A 10858-nucleotide genomic window follows, 5' to 3' on the forward strand; every position below is an offset into this window, starting at 1 on the left:
CACTGGGGCTGCCTATTTTTTTCTTTTTCTTTTCTTTCTTTCTTTCTTTCTTTCTTTCTTTCTTTCTTTCTTTCTTTCTTTCTTTTTTTTTTTTTTTTGATGACATGGTAGCACTCTATTACCCTACGTTGGAGTGCACTGGTGCAATCATAGTTCACTGCAACTTCAAACTCCTGGGCTCAAGCAATCCTCCTGCCTTAGCCTCTCAAGAAGCTAAGACTACAAGTGTACATCACCATACCTGGCTAAGTTTTTTGTCATTTTATGTAGAGATAGGGTCTTGCTATGTTGCCCAGGCTGGTCTCAAACTCCTGACCTCAAATGATCCTCCCACCTTGGCCTCCCAAAGTGCTGGGATTGCAAGCATGAAGCACTGCACCTGGCCCAGAAGTTCCCTTCTATTTCTTGTTTTTTGAGAGTTTTTATCATGGATGGATGATGGATTTTGTGTAATATTTTTTTCTGCATCTATTGAGATGATCATGTGTTTTTTTTGTCATTTATTCTTTTAAACATGATATATTAATTGATTTTTGGATGTTATATCAACTTTGTATTTCCTAGTTAAATCCCACTTAGTCAGAGAATATAATTATTTTTATGTGTTGCTTACTTCAGTTGGTTAATATTTTGTTAAGGATTCTCGCATTTATATTAATGAGGGATAATAATTTTTAGTTTTCCTTTCTTGTGAAAGCTTTTTCCAGCATAGGTATGGGGCCTGACCTCATAGAAATAGTTCGGAAGCATTCTATACTCCTCTATTTTCTGAAAGAGTTTTTGAAGGATTGGTAATACTTCTTTAAATATACATTTACATTTTGATGAAGTTTAACTTACTCATTTTTCCTTGTATGGTACTTTGAGTGGTTAAGTCTAACAACACTTTACCTGGCCCTAGATCAAGTGATCTCCTGGTTTGTTGGTTTTTCTAAACGTTTAAGAATTTTATGTTTTACATTTTAGACCACAATCCATTTTGAGTTCGTTTTTGTATGAGGTGTGAGGTTAGGTTGAGTTTCATTTTTTTGTCTATGAATGTATAATTGCTACAGCACCATTTATTGAAAAGGGCTATCTTTCCTCCATTGAATTACTTTTGCACTTTTGTTAAAAATCAGTTGGGGGAAGGGCATATCTCTAACCCTTGCTAGGGAGAGGCAAAGATATAAAATGCAACCAAAATGTTAAACAGACAGACAAACATTTATCGGGTGTCTGGCAGGTGGGAGGGGGGAGGAGGGATGGGTATATACATACATAATGAGTGCGATGTGCACCGTCTGGGGGATGGACACGCTTGAAGCTCTGACTCGAGGGGGGAGGAGAAGCAAGGGCAATGTATGTAATCTTAATGTTTGTACCCCCATAATATGCTGAAATAAAAAAAAAAAAAAACAGTTGAGTATATTCATGTGGGTCTGTTTCTGGGTTCTCTGTCCTATTCCATTGATCTATGTCTATCCCTTTGCCAATATCACACAATCTATATTACTGAATATTATCTATATTAATAAAGCATGAAATCAGGTTGACTGATTCCTTCCATGTTTTTTCCTTTTTTTCCCAAAATTAATTTAGCTAATCTCGTTCCTTTTTGTTTCCATATAAATTTTAGAATAAGCTTGCTATATCAATAAAAACATCTTGCTGGAATTTTGATAGGAATTATATTAAACTTGTATATCGGTTTGGAAAAGATGGATCACTTGAGCCCTGGAGTTTCAGGTTGCAGTGAGCTGTATGATTGTACCACTGCACTCTAGCCTGGATGACAGAGGGAGTTTTTTTTAGAGAGAATTGGCATCTTTTCTATATTGAATCTTCCAATCCATGAACACAGAATGTCTCTACATTTGTTTAGATTTTCTTTTATTTTTTTAATCAGTGTTTTGCAGTTTTCCACACGTAACTCCTATACGTGTTTTGTCAAATTTACATCTACGTATTTCATTTTTTTGAGTAATTGTAAATGGTATCTTATTTTAAATTTTGGTGTCCATGTATTCATTGCTAATATATAGAAATACAATTGATTTTGTATGTTTATTTTTATTTGTTTATTAATTGTTTTTAGAGATGGGGTCTTGCTCTGTTGCCCAGGCTGGAGTGCAGTGGTATGGTCATAGCTTATTATAACCTTGAACTCCCGGGCTCAAGAAATCCCCCCGGCTCAGTGTCTTGAGTAGCTGACTACAGTCTCGTGGCACCACATCTGGCTAATTTTTAATTTTTTGTAGATATGGGGGTCTCACTGTGTTGTCCAGGCTAGTCCCAAACTCCCTGCACCTCAAGTGATTCTCTCACCTTGGCCTCCCATGATGCTGGGATTACAGACATGAGCCACCGTGCCTGGCCAATTTTGTATGTTTATATCATATCCTGTGACCTTGAGGAACTCACTTATTAGTTCTAGGATTTCTTTCTTTCTTTCTTTTTGAGACTCTCACTCTGTTGCCCGGGCTAGAGTGCCATGGTGTCAGCCTAGCTCACGGCAACCTCAAGCTCCTGGGCTCAAGCGATCCTCCTGCCTCAGCCTCCTGAATAGCTGGGACTACAGGCATGTGCCACCATGCCCAGCTAATTTTTCTATATATTTTTAGTTGGCCAATTAATTTCTTTCTGTTTTTAGTAGATACAGGATCTCGCTTTTGCTCAGGCTGGTCTCGAACTCCTGAGCTCAAACGATCCGTCAGCCTCGGCGGCCTACCAGAAGTTCTAGGATTTCTGTTACGGATTTTCTACACAGACAATTATGTCATCTGCAAACAGGGACAGTTTTATTTCTTTCTAATCATGATGCTTTTTATTTCTTTTACTTTTTTGCCTTGCTACCCACCCTCTGGGCGGCTAGAGCGGGAAGATCGCTTGAGCTCAGGAGTTTGAGAACAGCCTGAGCAAGAGTGAGACCCCATCGACACTAAAAATAGAAAAAAATTAGCCGGGCGTGGTCGCGCATGCATCTGTAGTCCCAGCTACCCAGGAGGCTGAAGTGAGAGGATCGCTTGAGCCCAGGAGTTCAAGGTTACAGTGCGCTATGATGACGTCACTGCACTCTAGCCGGGATGTAAGTTTTTTGTAGATTTTCTTTTTTTTTTTTTTTTTTTGAGACAGAGTCTTGCTTTGTTGCCTAGGCTAGAGTGAGTGCCGTGGCGTCAGCCTAGCTCACAGCAACCTCAAACTCCTGGGCTCAAGCGATCCTTCTGTCTCAGCCTCCCAAGTAGCTGGGACTACAGGCATGCGCCACCATGCCTGGCTAATTTTTTCTATATATATTAGTTGGCCAATTAGTTTCTTTCTATTTATAGTAGAGACGGTCTTGCTCTTGCTCAGGCTGGTTTCGAACTCCCGACCTCGAGCAATCCGCCCGCCTAGGCCTCCCAGAGAGCTAGGATTACAGGCGTGAGCCACCGCGCCCGGCCTGTAGATTTTCTTTGTCAAGTTGATGAAGTTACCCTTTATTCCTAATTTTCTGAGGATTTTTATCAGGAATGGGTGTTGAATTTTGTCAAATACTTTTCTTTGTGTACATTGATATGATTTTTTTTTTTTTTTTTGAGACAGAGTCTCACTGTTGTCCAGGCTAGAGTGAGTGCCATGGCGGCAGCCTAGCTCACAGCAACCTCAAACTCCTGGGCTCAAGCGATTTCTGTATGTATTAGTTGGCCAATTAATTTCTTCCTATTTATAGTAGACACAGGGTCTCACTCTTGCTCAGGCTGGTTTCGAACTCCTGACCTCGAGCAATCCACCCGCCTCGGCCTCCCAGAGTGCTAGGATTACAGGCGTGAGCCACCGCGCCCGGCCCATTGATATGATTGTGTGAGCTTTCTTCTTTAGCTTGTTAAGGGGCTGGATTATATTGATTGATTTTTGAATATTGAACCAGATTTTCAAGTGAACAATTTTTTTAAAATATGGAACGCTTCACGAATTTGTGTGTCATCCTTGAGCAGAGGCCATGCTAATCTTCTCTGTATTGTTCCAATTTTAGTATATGTGCTGCCCAAGCGAACACTGTATGATTTTTTTTAACAAAAAAATCTTATTGTGGCAAAATACACGTAGCATGAAACTTCCCATGTGAGCCACTTTAAAGTGTACAATTTATTGACATTAAGTATTTTCACAATGTTGTGAAACTATTACCACGATCTAATTCCAGAACATTTTCATCACTCCAAAAAGAAACCCTAAACCCATTAAGCAAGTTACTCCCTATTCCCATTCCCCCAGCCCCTGGAAACCACTAATCTGCTTTCTGTTTATATGAATTTGCCAATTCAGGATAATTCATATAAATGGAATCATACAATATGTGGTCTTTTGTGTCTGGTTTCTTTCACTGAGCATAATGTTTTCAAGGTTCATCCATGTTGTAGCATGTGTCAGTACTTCATTCCTTTTTATAATTTAATAATATGCCATATTTTGTTTATCTATTCATCTGCTGATGGACATTTGGGTTGTTTCCATGTTTTGACTATTGTGAATAATGGTACAATGAACATTCATGTGCAAGTTTTTGTTTGAACACCTGTTTTCAATTCTTTTGGGTATATAGCTAAAAGTGGAATTGCTAGGTCATGGTAATTAAATGTTTTAACTTTTTGAGGAACTGAAAAGCTATTTTCCAAAGCTGCTACACAATATTACATGGGATTTTTAAGAATAGGAATTCGATTTCCTTAAGAGATAGAGGACTATTCAAATTATGTATTTCATATTTCGTGCATTGTGGTCGAGGAATTTGTGTCTTAGAGGAATTGGTGCGTTTCATCTTAGTTGTCAAGTTTTCATTTGTACAGTTGTTTGTAGTATTCCCTTATTATCCTTTGATGTCTACAGGGTCCATGGTGACATCCCCTGTTTCATTCCTGATATTGGTAGTTTTTATCTTCTTTCTCTCCCACTCTGTCATCTGTCTTGCTAGAGGTTTGTCACTTTTATTGATCTTTTGCAAAGAACCAGCTTTTTGTTCCATTGATTTTTCTCTGTTATTTTTCTGTTTTTACATTAGGTTGTGATCTTATCTTTATTATTTCTTCTCCCTCTGCTTTCTTTGTATTTATTTTGCTCTTCTTTTTCTAGGTTCTTCTGTGGGGAGCTAGGATTATTGCTTTGAGATTTTTTCCTCTCAGCACTGCTTTAACTTGTGTTCTGAAAATGTTGATATGTTGTATTTTCACTTTCATTCAGTTCACTGTATTTGTTTTTATTCTAATAGTAGGTGATTTATTTTTCTTTCCAGTTTTTCTACAATATGTAAATGTGTTTACATTTTAATTGTGATAAAATATATAGCATAAAATTTGCCATTTTAATCATTTTTAAGTGTACAGTTCAGTAGTGTTAAGTATATTCACACTGTTGTGAAACAGACCTCCAGAACTTTTTCATCTTAAAGATCTGAAACTATTTACCCATTAAAAAACAACTCCCCTTTATTCCTTTCTCTTTTTTTTTTTTTTTTTTGAGACAGAGTCTCACTTTGTTGCCCGGGCTAGAGTGAGTGCGGTGGCGTCAGCCTAGCTCACAGCAACCTCAAACTCCTGGGCTCGAGTGATCCTCCTGCCTCAGCCTCCCGGGTAGCTGGGACTACAGGCATGCGCCACCATGCCCGGCTAATTTTTTATATATATATATCAGTTGGCCAATTAATTTCTTTCTATTTATAGTAGAGACGGGGTCTCGCTCAGGCTGGTTTTGAACTCCTGACCTTGAGCAATCCGCCCGCCTCGGCCTCCCAAGAGCTAGGATTACAGGCGTGAGCCACAGCGCCCGGCCTCCTTTCTCTTTTTTAAAGTACATTAAATTTTACTGTGCAGTTACCCAGGGAAAAAAATAAATAAATAAAAAATAAAGTACATTAAATTAAATGTTTTTATTCTTTTGTTTGTTTGTTTCTTTTTTTTTTTCTTTAAACATGATCATAGACACTCATATTCCTTTCTCTTAGCCCCTGGTAACTACCATTCTACTTTCTGTTTCTATGAATTTGACTTATTTAGATATATCATAAAAGTAGACTCATAGAGTATTTGCCTTTTTTAATTCACTGTATTTTAAAAATTTCTCTTGAGACTTCCTCTTTGACCCATGAATTATTACAAGTATGTTTAATTCCATGTGTCTAGAGATTTTGATTTTTAGTTTGATTACATTATGGTCAGAAAACACACTCTGTATGATTTGAATTCTTTTTTTTTGAGACAGAGTCTCACTTTGTCGCCAGGGTAGAGTGCAGTGGCATCATGATAGCTCACTACGACCTCAAACTCTTGGGCTCAAGCGAACCTCCTGCCTCAGCCTCCTGGGTAGCTGGGACTATAGGCGAGCCTCACCATTCCTGGCTAATTTTCTATTTTTTGTGGAGATGGGGTCTCTCTCTTGCTCAGGCTGGTCTCGAACTTGACCTGAAGTGATCCTCCCACTTCAGCCTCCTAAAGTCTTAGGATTAGAGGTGTGAGCCACCACTCCTGGCCTCAATGCTTTTATTCATTTATTTATTTATTTTTAGAGACAAGGTGTCACTCTGTTGCTCAGGCTACAGTTCAATGGCACCATCATAGCTCACTGCAACCCCAGGCTCTTGGCCTCATGCAATCCTCCCACCTCAGCCTCCCAAAGTGCTGGGATTACAGGTGTGAGCCACCACAACAGGCTTTTTGAACTTATTTTTATTTTTATTTATTTTATTTATTTTTTTAGTTTTTATTTTATTTTATTTTATTTTATTTTGAGACAGGGTCTCACTTTTGTTGCCCAGGCTAGAGTGCCGTGGCGTGAGCCTAGCTCACAGCAACCTCAAACTCCTGGGCCCAAGCGATCCTCCTGCCTCAGCCTCGCGAGTAGCTGGGACTACAGGCATGTACCACCATGCCCAACTAATTTTATATATATATATATATATATATATATATATATATATATATATATATATATGTGTGTGTGTGTGTGTGTGTGTGTATATATATATATGTTTAGTTGGCCAATTAATTTCTTTCTATTTATAGTAGAGACGGGGTCTTGCTCTTGATCAGGCTGGTTTTGAACTCCTGACCTTGAGCAATCCACCCTCCTCAGCCTCCCAGAATGCTAGGATTTCAGGTGTGAGCCACCTCGCCCGGCCTATTTTATTTTTTATTTTATTTTTTATTTTTTTATTATTTTTTTTTTATTCAATGCACACTCTGCTCAATATTTTATTTTTTTATTTTTATTTTTTACCCAAAACATTGCAGGCAGATAAACTTATTTATTTATTTATTTTTGAGACAGAGTCTCGCTTTGTTGCCCAGGCTAGAGTGAGTGCCATGGCGTCGTCAGACTAGCTCACAGCAACCTCAATCTCCTGGGCTCAAGCGATCCTCCTGCCTCAGCCTCCCGAGTAGCTGGGACTATAGGCATGCGCCACCAGGCCCGGCTAATTTTTTCTATATATATTAGTTGGCCAATTAATCTCTTTCTATTTATAGTAGAGACAGGGTCTCGCTCTTGCTCAGGCTGTTTTTGAACTCCTGACTTCGAGCAATCCTCCCGCCTTGGCCTCCCAAGAGCTAGGATTACAGGCATGAGCCACAGCGCCCGGCCTCTCCCTCTTTCACTTAGAAGGACCTTGTGATTATATTGGGCCCACCCAGATAATGCAGGATAATTTCCCTGTCTCAAGATCTTTAACTTAATCACACCTGCAAAATTCCTTTTGTCATGTAAGGTAACATAGGTAACATGTTCACAGGTTCTAGGGATTAGGATGTGGACTTTTTTTTTTTTTTTTTTTTTGAGACAGAGTCTCACTTTGTTGTCCAGGCTAGAGTGAGTGCTGTGGCGTCAGCCTAGCTCACAGCAACCTCAAACTCCTGGGCTCAAGCAATCCTACTGCCTCAGCCTCCCGAGTAGCTGGGACTACAGGCATGCGTCACCATGCCCGGCTAATTTTTTCTATATATATTAGTTGGCCAATTAATTTCTTTCTATTTCTAGTAGAGACGGGGTCTCACTCTTGCTCAGGCTAGTTTCGAACTCCTGACCTCGAGCAATGCGCCCGCCTCGGCCTCCCAGAGTGCTAGGATTACAGGCGTGAGCCACCACGCCTGGCCAGGATGTGGACATTTTTAGGGGAGCATTATTATTCCTACCACAGTAGTGTAGTTCAAGTTTTCTCTCTAGTTCTATCAATTTTTGAAAGTAGGGTAGTGAAGTCTTTGCCTATTATTGCTGAATTGTCTATTTCCCCTTTGAATTCTTTCATTTTTTGCTGCATGTATTTTTGAGGCTCTCATTAGGTGTATATACAATTTATAATTGTCATATCTTCCTGATATATTGACCCTTTTATCATCATGAAATATAACTTCTTTGTCTCTAGTAATATTTCTTATCTTGAAGTCTGTTTTGTCTGATATTGCTGTATACACAGCCTCAGCCAGGAGTGTGCTTGCTCCAACTACTATGGCAACCCCAGGCTAGGAGAGATGTTTATCATCCTCTTTCACCCTTTGCTGAAATTGGCACTTCCTCTGACAGTGCTACTGTGCACGGGCATCACCCACTTTTCCAAATTGAGTGAGACTACTTGGACTGTGGCAACAAAGCTGCCAGTCCTCATGGCCAACCCAGCCCTAGCAGAACCTCCATGTTCACGGGGCTGGGGAAATCTGGGAGCAGCCACAAGGAAGAATGCCACGGACTCCCACTGTTCTTCCATAAAGTTCAGCAATTTTTTTTTTTTTTTTTTTTTTGAGACAGAGTCTCACTGTGTTGCCCGGGCTAGAGTGAGTGCCGTGGCGTCAGCCTAGCTCACAGCAACCTCAAACTCCTGGGCTCAAGCAATCCTGCTGCCTCAGCCTCCCGAGTAGCTGGGACTACAGGCATGCGCCACCATGCCTGGCTAATTTTTTCTATATATATTTTAGTTGGCCAATTAATTTCTTTCTATTTTTAGTAGAGATGGGGTCTCGCTCTTGCTCAGGCTGGTCTCGAACTCCTGAGCTCACATGATCCGCCCACCTCGGTCTCCCAGAAGGTTCAACAGTTTTTCAAGCATAAGCACTTCTTAGATTGTCATATGGTTGTTTTTGTCCATTTTGTCTAACTTTATAGTTACTTTTCTGGGAGAGGTTTTGCCTTCTGTTTTTGCTGGAAGTCTCACCTCTACTATAGTGTTTTTTAAGTAGATTTCCTTTTCCAGATTAAGGAAGTTTCCTTTTAATTCTAGTTCTCTTGTGTTTTTTGTTTTGTTTTAAATAATAAGTAAATATTTATTGTCTCTTCTGTATCTCATGAGATGATTATATTTTTTCCTTTAATCTATAAAATATCATATTACTAGGTTTTCTGATATTGAACCCTTGTTGATACATTCCTTGTAAAATTATGCTCAGTCATATCACATTACTTCTGTAATACATTGCTAAAATTTGGTTTGTTATTTATTTAGAAGTTTTATATGCATATTAATAAGTAATATTGGTTTAAAATGTCATTTTTTTACTGTTTTATGGGTTTGGTATCATAAAATGGGCTGAATAACTTTTCCATTTCTTCTGTTTTCTGAAATATATCATTTAATATAGAGAGATTATCTTGTCTTTGAAGGTTTAGTCAGAGTTTTAATAAAACTGTGTGTGCTTGGTATTTCTTATCATGTCAGACATTTGATTGTGAGTTCCTATTTTGGTAATTTATATTTTTCTTGAAATCTTTCCATGTCATTTTAATTTTCAAATGTACTAGAATAAAGTTGGTTATAGTATTCTCATGTGTTATTAAAAATTTCTACTATTATTCTTTGTTGTATTTCTTTTTGTTTTTCTTTTTTTTGAGACAGAGTCTAACTCTGTTGCCCTGGCTATAGTGCCATGGCATCAGCCTAGCTCACAGCAACCTCAAACTCCTGGGCTCAAGCAATCCTCCTGCCTCAGCCTCCCAAGTAGCTGGGACTACAGGCACGTACCACCATGCCTGGCTAATTTTTTCTATATATATATTTTTAGTTGTCCAGCCAATTTCTTTCTATTTTTAGTAGAGACGGGGGTCTCACTCTTGCTCAGGCTGGTCTCGAACTCCTGACCTCAAGCTATCCTCCCGCCTCAGCCTCCCAGAGTGCTAGGATTACAGGCGTGAGCCACTGCACCTGGCCTATATTTCTTTTTCTGTTCCTAATATTTTCTATTTTCTCCGCCCCCCCTTTCCTGATGATCATACTTGCTGGAATTTTTTTTTTTTAGTAATTTTATCTGAGAACAAGATTTTGGTTGTATTGATTGCCTTTTTCTTTTTTCTTTCTTTTTTTTTTTTTTGAGACAGAGTCTCGCTTTGTTGCCCAGGCTAGAGTGAGTGCCGTGGCGTCAGCCTAGCTCACAGCAACCTCAAACTCCTGGGCTGGAGCGATCCTTCTGCCTCAGCCTCCCGAGTAGCTGGGACTACAGGCATGTGCCACCATGCCCGGCTAATTTTTTTATATATATATATCAGTTGGCCAATTAATTTCTTTCTATTTATAGTAGAGACGGGGTCTCGCTCTTGCTCAGGCTGGTTTCGAACTCCTGACCTTGAGCAATCCGCCCGCCTTGGCCTCCCAAGAGCTAGGATTACAGGCATGAGCCACCACACCCGGCCTGATTGCCTTTTTCTTTGTTTTCTGTTGTTAATTTCTGCTCTTATATTTTTTTATACCATCTTCCTACTTGTTTGGGGTTTCATATTTTCACCATAGGGTCCTGAACTGAATGTATCTCACTTATTTTCAGGCTTTCCTATTTTTATTTTCACAATTTATTTTTTTAATTAGCCCCTTCTCCAGGAGCCAGCAGGTTCAACATCTGACTACAACAAGAGGGGCCACTGGATCTTA

At 39.3% G+C, this 10858-nt stretch overlaps 1 non-coding gene across 1 annotated transcript; it reads right to left on the reverse strand.

Annotated features, from left to right (window-relative positions):
- Window positions 1-3911: 3911 nt before the first annotated feature.
- Window positions 3912-4018, reverse strand: LOC142866027 (U6 spliceosomal RNA). Its single transcript, XR_012916100.1, has one exon. It is a non-coding gene; the product is annotated as a U6 spliceosomal RNA (small nuclear RNA).
- Window positions 4019-10858: the final 6840 nt, after the last annotated feature.

The sequence above is a fragment of the Microcebus murinus genome, chromosome X, assembly GCF_040939455.1.
Source record: "Microcebus murinus isolate Inina chromosome X, M.murinus_Inina_mat1.0, whole genome shotgun sequence".
Lineage (NCBI taxonomy): Eukaryota > Metazoa > Chordata > Mammalia > Primates > Cheirogaleidae > Microcebus > Microcebus murinus.